The sequence below is a fragment of the Cydia amplana genome, chromosome 3, assembly GCF_948474715.1.
Source record: "Cydia amplana chromosome 3, ilCydAmpl1.1, whole genome shotgun sequence".
Classification (NCBI taxonomy): Eukaryota; Metazoa; Arthropoda; class Insecta; order Lepidoptera; family Tortricidae; genus Cydia; species Cydia amplana.
Genome location: NC_086071.1, coordinates 7,790,987 through 7,809,228, shown reverse-complemented (window position 1 = coordinate 7,809,228; position 18,242 = coordinate 7,790,987). Strand labels below are relative to the sequence as shown.

Below are 18,242 nucleotides of genomic sequence, written 5' to 3'. Positions count from 1 at the left end.
ATCATTAAGCGTACCTTACATTACATTACCCGTAACATTGGGGAATCTACCTAGGTACCTACTAATGCTCTCATTTTTAAGACGGCTGTAAATTTCACTGATTTATGAACATTGGAATACAGTAACTTCTGTTGAGCTGAAATGGGAATAAGTATGACATTATAGTTAGACGAATTACTTGAATAAAAATTATAACTTGATGATGATGATGAAGTTGACATTCGGATGGCAACTGCATTACGGTTTTGGAATTACTGCTGTGGCGTTAAAGGTGATATTCGCACATGCGACTGCAGCAGTCATGTCCCCCGATTGTTGCTGCAACGCTGCAGCAGTAACCTTGCAGCACTAACGCTGACCAAAAGGTGACGTTCGGATATAAACTGCAGTTGTATTCGGTGGTGCCGTCGCTCTATCTGTCCTTTATACTCGTAAAATGAATGACGGATTGAACCTCTAATCGCGACACTAATACGGTAACTAAAAGACGTTAATCTTTTAAAGGAAATTATTGACATGTCAGCTCTCACGTAAAAACTTTTTTGTTTATTTGAGATGGAATATTTGTGTAAAATATTTTATTTTGTAAATTTTGTTATTTTTTGTAAAAGTTATAGGTAGTATTACATTACTTAAATACCTTAAAAATGTACGACTTAATTTGTAGACATAATATTAGGCAGTCATAATTATCAGTTGGGATCAGGAATCAGGATGCGTGATCATAATCCGCGATTTCGGCCCGACGTGCAGCTCTTTATGGGAAGTCTCTTCTCTAGGGATGTGACCTCTCATAAAACCTTGGGGTTTTGTTGGATCACTAAAGAAGATAAAGGCATAACATACGCAACGTAAGATCCCTTACGATTTTCGGAACGAAATAACCTAGCTTTTGGTTGTCCTCTTAAACGATAAACACACACACACAAACTTAAATTTATTGAGTGTAATAATATAATATTTCAGCTTATATATGTCCCACTGCTGGACCCAGTCCATCTCTCATGCGTGAAAGAGCTATATTCCTCGTGAACTTTACATAGGTATTAGATACGTACAGTCGTACACCTTTGAATTTTTTCGCGGATGGAAGTATGCAGATTTCCTCACGGTGTTTTCCTTCACCGGAAAGCTAGTGATAAATATCAAATGATATTCCGTAGAAAATGTAAGTTTTAAAAACAGGCTTTTTCCATCTTCAAATCCACACAAACTTTTTTGACAAAGAACAAAATACAGTCATGTTTGGTTGTAAAAGTTATATAGGCTTAAACTTCGCCTTCCTTTGCACGAATGACACCTTTATTTGCCTTTGATGAATTTCATCTCCCAATATCACAACAATTGATTCTAGGTCACAAGTCAATAACCGTCTTTTGTTATAACAAAAACATCCGCGATAGATAACTTTCACAAAATCTTCTAATCAAACCTTTCTATTTGTACACGGAACCAAACGAAAGCATTAACAGGTTAAACAAAAACAAATCAATAACACTAAAATAATTCAATGCAACAATTATTTGTTAAAATCTACTTACATATTTCTAATTGGAGTAGGCTCTTTTATCTAAAATCTATCTGCAACTATAAAATTAACACCAACCAGCAACGGACTATAAATTAAACAGCACTAGTTTCACAAATAAACCGTAAGCGAACAACTTTGTTCGTATATTTTAATAACATAAACAATATTTATCGACAGAGTTCATAGCACGTTCGACCCATCTATGGCGAGCGACTAAGTGCAACGCTTGCAATCCAAGCATGGCCACCATGTTTTCGTTAAGTGAAAGAGCGAGAGGGAACAAAAAACAACATAAACATTCGGCTAACTTCGGCGTCTTCCGTAGCGCCTGTTGGATTGTAAGGAAAGATCAGAGTGGACATGACAAATATATAAAATATGAATACAGGGTTGCAGGACTTTAGAATGACTAAGTACCTATTTAGGAAAATAATTAAGTTACTGCTTATTTAAAGTTATCTCATTAAAATTATTATTATAAAAAATTTGCGCTAATGTTTAATCTTTACTTTCGTAGTGCAATATTGTTTTTTTTTATCAAAGCTTAGGTCTAGCCATGTGAGTTTGATACATTTGTAACTGATCATAGTAAGAAATATATGTGTACCTATGTATAGTTTAGAAATGAGAAAATTATTAAAGTACCTACCACAGGTTAATAATAAAATATGCCAATATTGCCAATGCAAAGTAAACAAATAAGTGTTCGGTCAATATCTGTTTAATAAAATATTTTGTTTTGATTATAAAAAAAATGAAAAAATAACTACCTATGCACGGATGTACATAGTTATTTTTTGGAATTTTTGATGGACATCCATATACGGACGGATTTATATGGACAATGGATAGATATCCATATAAATCCGTCGTGTCTAGGCGAATGAATGGCCGTAGCGTAGGAAACAGATGGGGGCGTAGTGCGTGGGGTTCGTTCGATCCAATGTCGCCTGCTTGTCGTATCTCACACTTTCATAATGGGTGCCACCAACATCGTCGGCACTATTTATGATGCTGACGATTTAGTTTCGTCGATGAGAGATTCCTTCGACAAAGTTAATGTGTTTAGTACCATAGCGAGCTTTAATTTAAAGTCATCTCATCTTCCTCGCGTTGTCCCGGCATTTTGCCACGGCTCATGGGAGCCTGGGGTCCGCTTGGCAACTAATCCCAGGAATTGGCGTGGGCACTAGTTTTTACGAAAGCGACTGTCATCTGACCTTCCAACCCAGAGGGTAAACTAGGCCCGTATTGGGATTAGTCCGGTTTCCTCACGATGTTTTCCTTCACCGAAAAGCGACTGGTAAATATCAAATGATATTTCGTACATAAGTTCCGAAAAACTCATTGGTACGAGCCAGGGTTCGAATCCGCGACCTCCGGATTGCAAGTCGCACGCTCTTACCGCTAGACCACCAGCGCTTTTTAAATCGGCAGCTTTAATTTAAAATATTACATTTTATTTTACAATTATGTAAGTAAATTGAAAGCTTTTACATTATTTGACTTCATGTGTTAGATATGTCATTATTAATTATATTTTTCATTTGTATGCCTTAAAACTTTAATTTTGCCACCTAAATTTAAATTAGTTATCCTAAATTCCAAGTCCTTGACTGGGCTGGGATACAAACTTCTTACTCGACCTTAGTCTTTATATTTTGCAACGAATATGCCAAAAGGATGTTTAGAATAAAAATTAAATTAAATATGCCTCTTTACGAACCTTTATTTAGTTTTTTTTTTTGGAAACTAACATTTACCTACAAAAATTTATTCTTAAGAAGACACAACTATCATAACCTGAAGCGTTGTAATATAAAGCTTCGCCTTATCTCGATCTTTATTCCCTCCAAGAATGTATTCCCATTCTGAGAAGGCACATTACGCGGCTCGAAACAAACGCGCGCGCGCGCACGCTGTTTACGTGACCGACATCTGTCATAAACTCATAACACTCATAACAGTAGCTGGCCATAACATAACGGCCCCGCATTTTGGTTTGCTTTAGAAAACTTTTCGCAGTTTAGAATCCTTAAAGTTTGTCAAATATAATCTTTTACATAAAAATCTGGGGGGTCCACTGTTAAGTGATCGTGAAATATGTTAATCTTAGTTGATGACGGAACCCTAAAAATACAACTGGTTTTACGAAACATAGAATAGAAATGCCATAATATCATGATCTTCATGTTCTGCCTCACTTCAATAAGTGGTGTTTTCCGACAGAGAGAGCGAATGAGTTACTATAATAGGTACTTAACTTCAACGAAAAATAAACCCACTGTCCCGTGTTCGAAAGAAAATGTACGATATATCTATGTTTATGCATAATACAAGAAAACAAATAATCAAGGTGACAAATATATTAGGTATATAAGAAAGAATAAGAAAAATATAAAATAACAATAACGATGGGCATTTCTTTGATGCAGCCTGCAGGTATCTTTTACAAAGCAAAGAATAAGCCCTCATTTAGACGGCGCGAGAACTCGCATGCGAGTATCATTAAGTACATTGCGTCATTTGATCGGTCGGCCCAATGGTCCGCAATGTAACTAAAATCGTATACGAGTTCGCGCGCCGTCTAAATGCCCTACTATTCATAGTAGAAAAGGTATTATAGACATTATAGTATGTACACCTCTTCTACATACTTACATTAATAACTCTTTGAGACAAAGTGACATATTTTTTGTTCCCAGTGAATGTTTGAATCATAATAAGTACATATAATAACGCTATGAAATCTGTCTCTTCATACGTTTCAGAACTAACTTTCCGAATTCCGAATTTCTTTTCAAACACTTACCAGTAAGTATACCACAATTTATCTAGTGCGTTACGCTGTTTCTATTGTAACAATTGTAACCAATATAATTCTACACTTTTCTTCATAACAAGGTCGTAACAGACTCGGTTATCATACCAAAATACCACATACTGTGAGCAAGACGCGAACCGGAAACGATAAGTTCACTGGCCGGCTGGTGCATTGTGATATAAGTGTTGTAATATTAATCACTTCCTTCGTTTTGTTAAGAAAATAAGTTACTTGCACTGATACATTACATATGGGCATCAAATGTTGTGTTATCGTCTATCATACAAGAGAGACCTACGGGATTCTTGCTTAGGTAACTAAATAACGTTCAGGATTTTCTACATTTCTACCTATTAACATAGAGAAAAAAATACATAGAGTGCTCACTCCATACATCAGTTTTAGTACCAAAAAGACTTTTAGCATCTAGCATCGAGTAGCGGAACTATCAGTACTGCTACTTGACAATAGATGTAGCACCGACCGGAAAGTCTTATGCTGTTGATATAGGACTTTCCGGTCGGTGCTACATCTATTGTCAAGTAGCAGTACTGATAGTTCCGCTACTCGATGCTAGATGTAGACACTGAAATTAATAGTCTGAACTGATGTATGGAGTGAGCACTCTTGTCTTACTATATTTCTCTATGCTATTAATTATAACGACAATAAATGTCTTATAAATATGACATTTTGTAATATACTATATATTAAGAGAATGTTTATTTCTTGTTTTACTTTGGGGACGAAGTACAAAAATAAATAATTCACTTAGTAATAGTTTGTAAAAAATTTAAAAAAAAATGTAATATGGGAAATCTGAAAATGGGGTGACAGCCGACAGCGCCATATTTAAAGTTTACTGGTTCGCTGATTGTACGTGGAATCTGGTCTAAAATAATCGAGATGTGTACGTAAATACCCTTTTCTTTTCAATAGTCGGTTATAAAGTAAATTTCACCTCTCCTACGCAAAAAAAAGCTGTCGTAGATACTCTTTCCTATTGCCATAAAACATGGCGCTTATAAAAGCTATCGCATTAAAACCGAAATAGCAGTTTCAATCGCTCCGTCATTGGACGATCATTATGCAAGTTGTTATGCAAGACATTTCCCTGCATGACTTAGGCCACCGCATGTGTTACTTAAGAGTGACATTGTACGAGCAACCATGAGCCCTTGCTATACAGTTCAGTTTTCGAAAAATCCGCAAATGAAATACGAGATTTAGGAAGAGTAATTCTTCCGTTCGATCGAAGTAGTCAATCTGATGCTCATATCTTACCGGATATTACAAAAACATCCTGCAGTGCCAATGTAATCGAAAATTCGATTTTGAGTTGAATATAGATGTATCTAAAGAATATATGTTTGCCCTTTTGTACACACCTACCTGCACTAGAGTCGGTAGAGAATCGCATTCACGTTAAATTCAACTGTATATTATTTATGTAAGGCTCAAATTGCAATTGAGCTTTTAAATAAGATAAGAGGTTCTGAAAGTTTCGGTTCGTAATGTAGGTATTTCAAACGGATTGTAACATTAGTAACTCTTGCCATTCACGAATGGGCTCTGCTATTCAGACTTTTTAATCGATTTAGTCACTTAAATACCTGAGTAGCTGATAAATATTTGTAAGTTAATCATAAAAAGGCACTGGTTAATGTGGTTAATCCTGATAGAGAAAACTGACTTTGATTGAATACTTCCTGTTGTGCGATACGGTATATTTTATATCGTTCCCTTAATAGTGCGATGACTTTAGGTACAAGTACAACTAGGGTTTGCAATCCGGATCCGAAATGTATGAAATTATCCGGATCTGGATCCGGATCCGCGGATATTCCCATACATTTCGGATCCGTCGTGCAAACCCTAGGTACAACTTAAGTTAATTAATATTATAAACGCTGGTACCAGGTTACTATAATTAAACTAGCCTTACTAAAGCCACAGCTAACGCACAGTAGGTAGATAAAAATGCTTGCGCATGCCCGGACATGCGGTATCCCGCCATTCCGAAACGACCGAAGCGCAGTTTTACGTTGGGTGGCTTAGAACTTTTTATAGCAGCACAGGCAAATCACAAGGGCGCGGCAGACGACCCTCCTGGGTGAATGCCCGCCGCCAAAACAAAGAACACCTGTAGCCACTGCGATCGATAAAGACACAGTAGCCACTATAATTTACTGGTACTTAATCCTAATCATCCGAAGTGCCTAGTATTAATTAGGTAGGTATCTGTATGTAAGACACAAAACCGTTAACTTGGGACAAGGTTATGCTCTTTGCAACCGAGTGGGTGCAATGGCCTAACAGATGTTCGATTCTACGCGTCCTACGTAATCTATGCAACTTTGTTTATAATCATGCACTACATTATGAGATAGCCTTGAGCTGCAACTTGGTATAAAAATCTGGAATAACCTACCTTCATACCTATCATGTCATTAAACACAATTCGATTAAAATACCTATATAAAAATACTTAGTTTCAGATGGCTTGTCTTGAACCTAGTACATATTTAACACTCTGCTTCGGCAACAGCTGCTTAGTATAGTAACCAAATTAATACGTACGTATACGTAGTTAAGTGACACGTATTCATAATAGGTAATATACCTCTTCGAATCCTCAGGCTCAGGTGTAATACTAGCGTCATCGCATCAAATCTTACCTCCGATTAGGGAAAGAGTTTCAACTCTTCGCGTTGCCTTAACACCCTTTCTTTATAAATAAGTGTAATGTGACGGGAAAATTGATAGATTACCTAATAGACGTCGCCACGCACCACGTGACGACAGAGATTGCTTTTGAATAAAAAAACTTAATTATTTCTCTCGTGAACCCTCCACATTTAATTAGATGACTTCCTGCGATACTCACGAGCGATAGCGGCTTGCGCGTAGGGTGGCCAAGCTTTAAAAGTCAAGCTGTACAACATATAAGTATTATATGTATAGTGCATACTTGTACCTAGGTATTGTATACGTAATATCAAGCTACTCAATTAAAATAGCTAATTCGATTACGGCTGCACGAAATTCTGCTACTAAGAGATTTCTCTGTCATTGCCATTAATCCTTGCCATTTAATGTAAGTGTATCAAATTGTATCAGATAAAATCATTGTAATGGTGTCTACATACATCGGCTTATTAGCCCATATTATTCTTTTGTCGCAATAAAAAGATGCAAAGCCATATTTGTGAAGTAATATTACAGAATATTCACTATACAATCGTAGTTGCCATTGGGGTGCTGTTGCATCGCGGTCCGCAGGCATAATATCGCAATTATTATGCTTATTATGTCATTCGAGCCTTGAACTTCTGCTTCGTAATGTAATGGCGTTGGACCTCGCTGTCGCGAAGTCATAAACATGCCTTTGGAAACTCGTACAAATGATTGAGCAAATACATACACATACAGGGTGCCTCTGACCATATAATAATTATTTTACTTAATAATATATATATTTTGTGACATAATTATATGTGTAATGTGATTTTAATACATTTATTTCTCGTAAAGTTTCGTAAATCAAGATATTTTTAAAGTTCAGTTTAAAATATACAGTAATGATTGAATTGCAAACTCCATACAAGCGTATAACTTAACGCTTAAATTCCGCAAAATGGTAAATGACTAAATGTGTCTTGTTTTGTCTCTACGTCCGTGCTACTCCGAAATAAACGAAGACAAAAGATGACATGTCGATTAGAAATAGAGTATATTAGTCTCAGCCGTAACTTGATAGGCATAACCTTGAAGGTTCCAATTCAGTAAATTATACCAATATACATTGATATTACGGGCATTCACTATCTACTAGTATGTAGGTATTAAAAAAAGTACGGAACTTGATTTTTTTGTGATTATTATCTATTCCGGCACATGGTCATGGCATGAATAAAAATTGGTAAAAAAAGTCTTATAAATAATGTCTCAAATGTAAAACGTGGGGGAGCACGGATTGAATCTATCTCTTCATGGAACAGATCCCTTATTAAAATTATTCTTAAAGGTGACATTCCATTTCCAACTGCAGCTGCACTACTGCTCCGGCATTACTGCGGCGGCCTGAACGCGTCGGTGTGATTGTCAATTTCCATAGTAAATTGAATGACAATACCGACTGCATGTAATATGGTAATTTTAACGTATTTCCGACCGCAGCTGCACTACTGCTCCGACACTACTGCGGCGGCCTGAACGCGTCGGTGTGATTGTCAATTTCCATAGTAAATTGAATGACAATACCGACTGCATGTAATATGGTCATTTTAACGTATTTCCGACCGCAGCTGCACTACTGCTCCGACACTACTGCAGCGGCCTGAACGCGTCGGTCTAACTGTCAAATTCCATAGTAAAATGAATGGCAAGCCGGACTGCACGCAGCATGGTGATTTTCGCGCATTTGGTGTATTCTTGCAACTGCGGCTGCAGACCGCACGTCAAATCTGTCACTGCACTGAAATGTCTTGGTCACAGATATCAGTAGTTCTAAGCAAAGAGGATATAACCAACTACGTTCTAAAGAGTTTATAACACCCAAGAATAAACAATCCCGATAGTAGAGTCTGTTCGGAAAGAGAAGAATCGTGGAACGTATTGGGCGACATACATTTCACGACTTCTCTTTCCGCACAGATTACCTACTGTTAATTTTTTGCTAATCTATATTGAGCCATATCACAAAGCAAGGTAGGAAACCAGAAAGAGAGCGTCAAATCCGGAGAGTTAACTATAGTCTGACAAACCCAATTTGCCAGTAAATATGAACAAATAAAACTCTACTCATCGATTTCTTTTGGGTGTTAGTACTAGCCTAAGACAAATATAATATGCTTCTCTCTGTCTATGTTTGAAATGAGACAGTCCCTGGCCAAACTATATTTTGCTAGGTATTAGGGGCAAAGCTTTGTTTAAAACCAAATTGATTCACGAGAGAAGCAAATGGTTGAAAAAATTAAAATATTGACAGTTGCGGTGGTTTCAAGGCTTGAAGGTTAAATAAACTTTGCAGAGTACCTACAACACGGATCATCACACCAACACGAGGAAAATATTTATTATTCAGATTACATAATTTATTAAAAGTTATTTATATCAGCCAAAGTCAACGAAATAGCTCTCTTCATAAAGGATTTCTTGTCTTGCCCGTCAAATTTTACATGGTCTGGTCATTAACTGTTACTGTCAAGAGCGCCATCTCCCATGGTCTCCTGCAACACAAGAGCAATTATAAGATTTCAATTTGTGACTGGACTATAAAATATGAAATGTAAATTGCTCAATTATAGCACTTACAAATGCATTTATTAATTTATACCTTTAGGTACCTGAAGAAAGTAAAATTGCTTTAATATTGAACCTCAGAAAGATAAATCTGTAATATTTTGCTAATACCGAACGACGTGTCACATCGCCTTCTCCGGAACCCACGAATCACTACAGAAACCAATGAAAGACCTGATAAAAGAACCTACCTGAGGACGTTTATCGTAGACTTCTAAATCCAGCCGGCAGTGTCCGTACGTTTCTGACGGCCGAGTACCTAATCTCCACTGACTGACACTGCCGGCTGGATTTGGCTGGATCACGTACCTACGTGATGTAGGTGGATCAAGTGCACACCCCGTATACTTCACAAGCTACATGAGTCCCGCTCACGTCGGGTTGCTGTGTGCTGTTGCGGTCGTCACGCATTTAGCCAAGAAGATGGGGAAGATAATTTCAAAATGTTAGCTTACCTTAAGTAATTTTTCCTCTGCATTAATTTCATTTGGGTAATTTGGGTGTTTAGTCAATTATTAAGCCTCAAACACCGTTGAATTGCTTTTCATTTAATCGGTAATATTCCCTGAATCACAACGACAATTCAATATCAGATTTTATTGGTAGCTGTCTTCGACTGCCTCTGACTCCCGTAGAAAGGCAATCTGGTCTTCTTTTTCGTTAGCATGTAGCATTATTGTAACTTGCTTTTTCTTGTAAAATATACGAAAGTAAATTAGTATTTTTATTTATACGTCTGACACTGACATTGATTGACAAGCAACACGAACGCTGCTGCGACTGCACGACAAAACAGCAGCAGTCACCGCCGCTATCGCCGCTGCAGTAATGTCGCACCAGTAACGCCGCAGCAGTAGTGCAGCTGCAGTTGGAAATGGACTGTCACCTTAAGTATATCGGTTTCTTAAGGGTAGCGCAATCTGAATTATTCATGAAACCCTTTAAGTAAAAACTTAATCATTGTCATCAATCAATACGAATTTATCTTTCCAACATTGCAGAATGTGGGAGTTGAGATTACTCGTATAGAAAACGAAGTTGCCAAGCACAAAAACATGAAACGAAATTTTTAAAACGGCTCGTCAGTGGCCGAAGATTCAAAGAGTTATCAAAAAACTAGGCTCGCCGGTGCTTCTGAGCCCGCCACGAGTAGACATTTCGCGAGCCTCGAAATATTGAACTGTAGGTATCGTAATTGTACGATTTTTTACTCGACAATAAATTTATTAATTAACGGGAGAGGTCTTTGTTTATATATAAATGAAGATGATAGATTATGCTGATAAATAAGGAAGAAATAATGATTTGAAATAAAAATGCCCTTAACTTTGAATATGTCCACAAACATGAACCGAATTGATGTGTAAGTACCTAGTTACACATCAATTCGGTTCATGTTTGTGGACATACGCCCTATGCATTATAATTAGCCCCAAAGCATCTTGGCTTCGGGCCCGGCTTAACAATTAAACGTCCACTTACACATAAGCATGAAACCATAGTAGGTAACAGATTATTTTTTTCAAAAGTCTTACATCATTTTATGATACAATGGTAGTAGTTAGTAGTGTGGGAACATCGGTCAGACCTAGAACCGCCATTAACAATACGACATTATAAAAGCGTAAAACGTAGGCGCTGAAATTTTGAGTCAGTTTCTTGTAAAGTAAGAATTAAATAATTCTTATTGTGCAATTAAATCTTGACTTCTACATTTAAACTATCGGTTAGTAAGGCTTATAACATTATGAATCATATTTTCTAATCTACTAAAAAGCTACTACTAAATCCATCACATCACTCCATACATCAGTTAGACTATTAATTTCAGTGTCTACATCTAGCATCGAGTAGCGGAACTATCAGTACTGCTACATCTATTGTCAAGTAGCAGTACTGATAGTTCCGCTACTCGATGCTAGATGCTAATAGTCTTTTTGGTACTAAAACTGATGTATGGAGTGAGCAATCTAGGTTTTTTTTTCTATGACTGTAGGTACTTTTCTTTCAACAGTCAACTATTAATACTCATCGAGACAATTCTAGCAAACCGAAACACAACGAGGTTGAGGTGTTTTATCAGAGAGTTTCTATGGCCACCTTCGGTTTCCATCATCAGATCAACTCAATGGTAGCGTCGTCACTTTCGTAATTCATTGTCATCCAACTTGTATAAGTATGCGAATAAAGGAAAGTGGCTCTATATAAGTTTACAAGATTTGATTACAGGCATACATTTAAGGGGGCAGGTGAAACTACATAAATACAATCTTCTAAATAATGCAAACAAAACAGAATAAAATTGACCTCATGCCGGCTTTATTACATTACGTACAGTCAACGTCAAAGGTATGTTTAAATATTTCGCCGATGCAAAAGTGTTAACATATATTTGACGTCGACTGTACTTAATGTAATAAAGCCGGCAACGAGTAAGTAATACTTGTCACTTCACCTTCGAATCCCAATAAGTAGAACAACGTCCCCACTGTCTCATTTACAAAGCATTATTTCGCGACTGCTTGTTTCTAGTAAAACTTTAATTTACGAGAGATCTTGTCTGTATTCAAATTTGTAGTAATTGCCTATAAGTAACATGCAAAGATGCTAAGTCAATTTTTCATTTGAGATATGTGACAGCGTAGGTACAACATTCCTTAGTCAAGTATTTACTTCCAGAAGCGGTCTGATGCCAGCATGCGTCTAAGTGTGTAGGTAATTCTGTAATTATATCAACGTGCGGTTAAACCATCGCCGCTGGAGAAACATGCCACCAAGCTAGTTATAAGAAAGTGCGTTTAACATTAAATTCAACAAGTTTTCAATGACTGGAAGCGGCTAGGCTCAGAAAGTAGGTAAATAAAAAGCTCACAATCCTTACTTTCTCATTTTCTTGTGACGAAAATTGCTAGCAGAAAACTTCTATTGTGTCCATTCAGCGTGGTCCTATTGTAGGTAAATACGCGGGCACATAAAACGTATCCTGAGAGCGTCTTTGTCAAAAATTCACACGTCACTAAAGAAAAAACATACACTTTTGTAATAACACTTTGGTTCGATTTTTGTTTTCCCCGCAATAATTTTTTTTTTGTGCTGGATTTCGATATTCAAGCGAACGCGCGATCAAGTTCGCAGTCAGACGCCAACTCGCGAATAGCGCGCCGAGGTATACAAACACGCATAACTACGGTGCACAGTCTTCTATTGTGCGGTGGTGGTTGCCAGACACGCGAACCCTCTCGTCATAGCTATAAGCTATAAAAAGCTATATCAACCTACACCCCTCGTTCATATTTTACAATCATAACGCAGATAGGCAATTTTTAATAAGTTACGGAGGTATTCTATATTTTCCGTGTTTAATAGGTAACCGCTTCAGTATACAAATAAAAATGCGCAGAATATTCATGTTAAATGTTAAATATGGTTGACTGGTAGATAATGTTTTCTGGCATTAAGTCCGTGATTTGTACTTTCATGTAATGGTGTAAAAAATAATGTTCAGGCGGAAGTCTGGTGCACGCAATAAAAACAAGGAGGACGATACACAGCTGACAGATCATTTTCATAACCATTTCATAACACAAAAAACTGAATCGGTGTCAAGAAATATAATACACAAAAGATTTTTTTATTATCCATACCTACCTATTACTGCAACAATTGGTCTAAAGTGAAAAATATGTAGGTACCCATGTCTTTGTCTACATAATAACTAGGAAACAAATAATTTTTTTAACATTCTTTGTACTATTTTAACACTACTTTACACATTAAGCATTATAATTATCAGCCTGGGCGCTAACTAAAGGCTTTTGTCATTGTTTCATTCGTATATTATGACAACTATGTATTTCAGTTTATGTCTTTAGAATCTTCAAATACCCTATTTATCCCTACCCTATTTACCATGTTCATAGTGTTCATACCAATCTGCATTGTTGACTGTAAACAACGAAGTGGCATTCAAAACTTGGGAGTAACAAGCAAGTGGGAGATACGTGCGCGACATTTTTCTCAGTCCTCTGGGTAGTCGCGAAGTGATTCCGAAATGGACATTTGCACAAATATACTTAAACAAGTTTTTTTATTTGTTACGAATTACACATTCCATCAAATCTTTATAGTTTTGGTCATTCTTTGAAAATAAGACGAAATATTAGGTAAAATTTACCTTGAAACCTGACCAATAGGTCAAATCTACTAATAAGGCATTTTAGGTGTATTTGCGACGTAATCATTTCTTATACGGGGACCATGAAGTGACTGACTTAATGGTTGAAAATAAGTCGAATTACTAGGTAAAATTCACTTCGAACCCTGACCAATAGGTCAAATGTACTAATAAGGCATTTTAGGTGTATTTGCGACGTAATTATTTCTTATACGGGGACCATGAAGTCAGGGACTTATAGTTGAAAATAAGTCGAGCTACTAGGTAAAATTAACTTCGAACCCTGACCAATAGGTCAAATGTACTAATAAGGCATTTTAGGTAATATAGTTTAGCAAGAATCATTTGTCAGTAGAGTTTGTCTTTTTCTGATTTGAAACTTTTGTCAAATATGTCGACTGTAATTTATGTTTTGGTATCATTTTATCCTCTGCATTTAAAAGGCAATGAAATCGAATCAGTTTTTATAGAAAGTACGTACAAAAACAACTGTAGGTACCTACATTAAAGATACTACAGTAAAAAGAAATGAAATAGAATTTAAAAAATGCCTACTTATTTTTTACTTGCGTAAATAATATGTGTCTATTTAGATTGTGATAACCTTGGCGACACTACTGACGTCGCGTATCGTCCAACGCTCAAGATACTTTCTTTGCATTGGGTCTAAAAATAAGTCACTGCTGACCGCGAACTAGACATCAATGGCCAGTGAAAGTTATTGTCATATATTGGGAACACTAATGCTTATGTAACTTTTTTATAAACGGCAACATAGCAGGCCTAAGAAGTAGGAAATTACGGGATTGAATTAGTTTTTGGCATATGTTAAAATTTCACATAGCTATAACAACAAAATCTCTGTTATGAAATCTCTAAAGTTTACCAAGGATATTACGAAATTATTCTATAATATTAAAATTATCATAAATATTATGGGAACAGCATAACCATTACCTACTTACCTATTTAAGAACATTTTTTTACCCACGTACCTACCTACGTAAAACTTTCGCGGGAACGACGAAGTCGCAGTCACCCTATCAATCTTTTTCTAAAATACAGAAACGTAGATGCCAATTACGAGTAAATATACCCGTTCAGCATTTGCATTGCAATGAGGGTTGAGGAGACATATACCTAACCCTTAGTATAAATACAACCTTAGCTCAGTGCAATAAAGCCTCAATTAGAACTATAAGACAAGTTTACTTCGTAGCTGATGCACTTAAACAAAACGCACTGAACGGGGGTGATGCATAGAAATACGAGGAGTAATCTGAAAGTTTTTACAATGGTGAATACAGATGGGTAAGATAGATACTTATTTTAACCTTACTATAAAATATAACCGTCTAGTCAACCGACCTTACCTTATGTACTACACTTTGTGAGTACTGAACCCGTACTATGAGTCATTGACAGTGTCAAAACTGACATTTACTCTATCGAGAACGTAATTTACTTTCTATACATCTCATTTGCACAAATATGCAAGTCCGAGCGAGATGTATAATAGAAATTAAATTACGTTCTCGACGGCATTTATGTCAGTGCCAAACTGATGGTAACCGTACAGAGGGCCTACCGCGAACCACGTTCGAAGTGTTGCCTCTCTGTCGCACGTGTAAATTCGTACGTAAGTGTGACAGGGAGGCAACACGTCGAACGTAGTTCGCGGTAGGCCCTCTGGTCTCTGTGATACTCGCTTGCCTAGTGCGGGGTCCACCGATACCGAGGTTGCAAGGCACTTTAAGTTACTTCCTAACATAAGTTAGTAAATAAATAAATAAGTCTTAGGTATAGATTACTTAAGTTTAATTGTAACTATTTGTCTTAAATATATTATATTTATAAATTATTTTCATTTTCTATTTCAATTACTGCTAGGGACCAATCTCATCGATTATTAAATGAAAGTTTATGAAACAAAGCGATTAAAATTCTAATAATAACCTTTATTTTCTAATAACTAGTTAGGTGCCTGTATAGTTAGTGCGTGTTAGAACTACACATGTTTTTAAGATACTTAGTTTTTGTATTTGACATCGCTCGCACCAACGCTGCAATAGTATCGCTGTAACAGCAACGTTGTTGCAGGTGATATCCGAAAGTATGCTGTATGTACATGTGTAGGGTAGCGTGTACTATTCCTAAGAAATTATATTTAACACCACGTATTGTATATATGTACAATAAATACATATACAAATAATGAAAAAAGAATGCTTTACCTACCATACCAAACTCTTAAAATCTACTTCAATCTCTTCAAACGCCTGCTGTGTTCGCTCTCTTGATGACGTTAAAGATATTGCATGACACCCTTTGTTCTTACTAATTGTAGCTTGCATTAAGGGGGCTATGGGGGCACTCGCTTTGTTTTTTCTTTACCCTAATACATAAAAGGACATTCACTACGTTTGCCGAGCGCAAACGATAATTACGGAAACAATAATCGTTCCGAAAAACGCAACACTTATTGAGACGCATTTAATTATGTTATATATATATATATATATATATATATATATATATTTAATTTGTCCATGATCAATCAGGAGACAAATATAAAAATGCCAAAAAAGACCTCGAAGATCAAGATCATCCTTCAGTTGACGTTGACGTTGGTTAAATTAATAACCTATTTTCCTACTAAAGATTCAGTTTAACTGATAGCCAAAAACTACGTTTGGTATTTCGGATAAAAACTTGAGAACTCAAAAGTTTAGCAGTGACTCGAATTTTTAAACTTTGAGAACTTAGAGTTCAAGTTAAATTTTAACGTACAGGGCTCGCAGTCGCGACAAAACAGTTTGTGAATTCGGTTGGTGCAACCCCATACATAATCAGGAGGTAATGATTGACTAACGATCGATAGTCGCTACCCCTCGGGTGTCACACGCAATGTTAATACGGGTAGTTATGTGTTATGTCATACTAGCTACTTTTATTAGATTTAGAAATGTAGTAGGCGTTATAGATGGTTTTATCTACGTGATAAAGTAACCGACACTTTATATATTTTTTACTTTAAAAGATATTATAAACAAGTTTCCATATACGTTATCAGTAAAATAACTTGTCCAATATCCATATAATATATGTGTGATGTATTTTTGGTGCTTCATAATCATAAGCCACGTATTAAACAATTTTGTTTATTTAAGCAGTGTTGGTAAACAGTTTCTGAGAAAGGTATGGTACCTACTCATTACGAAACATTGTTTATAAACCTGGTTACTAAACAAATACCTACGTGGCTATATCCAACCGTTTCATACAAAACTTAGGAGATAAATTCCGGAAAAAAGTATCCTAAGTTCTTTTCCAGGTTATAAACTTATCTGTCTGTCCATCTAAATCCGTTAAGCCGATTTTGCGTGATCGAGGAACAAACATTAAAAAGTACAAACTTTCACATATTAAGTATGAATAAGTAGGATTTGTAATTTATTGAGTCTTTATTTAATGCAGAAATAAGGGCATAGCATTCCCATTCTTCGATCGGTTCTGATATGAATACATTTAGCTTCGGACGTGACGCTTTAGAAACCTCTAAGTGAATATTGTGGCTTAAAGTAGGTACGAAGAGTAAACCATTGTAGCTAAGTTGGTATAATTACTTGGTATGTACTTATAGGAAATAATTACTTCCGACAGTGAAACTGTACGGGAACCCTTCAATTCTATATGCCCTGGCCAGTATATGTCACCGCTCAACCTCAAAAAACATCTATTCTCTAAACATTTAACTAGTAAATAGGTAGCATTATTAATCAAATCACGAATGCATCTTACACATGCATCGTACATATTAACTGTCCTTAATTGTTATGTATAAGAATTATTAGATCTTTCCTGGAATCGATACTCAACATAGGTATATTTTGGACCGAGACATCTATTCACATTGCAATTTTCTTTCTAGTATATAAGTATAAAAGATTATTAAATTAAACCTGTCTTTTAGCATTCTAATGAGGCGTTCTGGATTTTTAAAATAAGTACATCCTGTGCTTCCTAAAACTTTGCGAGCACTCTCCTTAACATTAAAGCATCAGTTATCCCACAGAGACAGATTGAAAATCGTTGCCCATATTGTTTTCACTAATAGTTAGCTAGACATAAAACGAATGCTGGCTTTAAATTGCATCAAGTTTGTCAGACATTGAAGAAATACGAAATCTACGAGTACTCGTACTAGCGAAGAACAGATGAAAGTAAATCGTTTATTAAAGATTAATAAGATACCAAGTAGGTATTTTATCAACAATGAATAAGACACGAGTATAATAATATCAGGGCTTTAAAATGTTTTCATGCAAAATAAATTGACTTTTATTAATTAAATTATGAAATATGTGAATATAATTTTAATGTACTGAAATTTTATTAAGGAATAAACA

At 36.1% G+C, this 18,242-nt stretch overlaps 1 protein-coding gene across 5 annotated transcripts in view; it reads right to left on the bottom strand.

The window, feature by feature from the left end:
- The window catches only part of LOC134662488 (proton channel OtopLc), a 49,878-nt gene extending 37,233 nt beyond the window's left edge, over positions 1-12,645 (bottom strand). For 3 of the 5 annotated variants that reach the window (XM_063518725.1, XM_063518728.1, XM_063518729.1), the window contains exon 1: positions 12,541-12,645. The gene's annotated coding sequence lies outside the window, so the exon portion shown is untranslated. The remainder of the gene's footprint in view (positions 1-12,540) is intronic. The other 2 variants (XM_063518730.1, XM_063518733.1) reach the window with 2 other exon arrangements.
- Between the last annotated feature and the right edge of the window lie 5,597 nt (positions 12,646-18,242).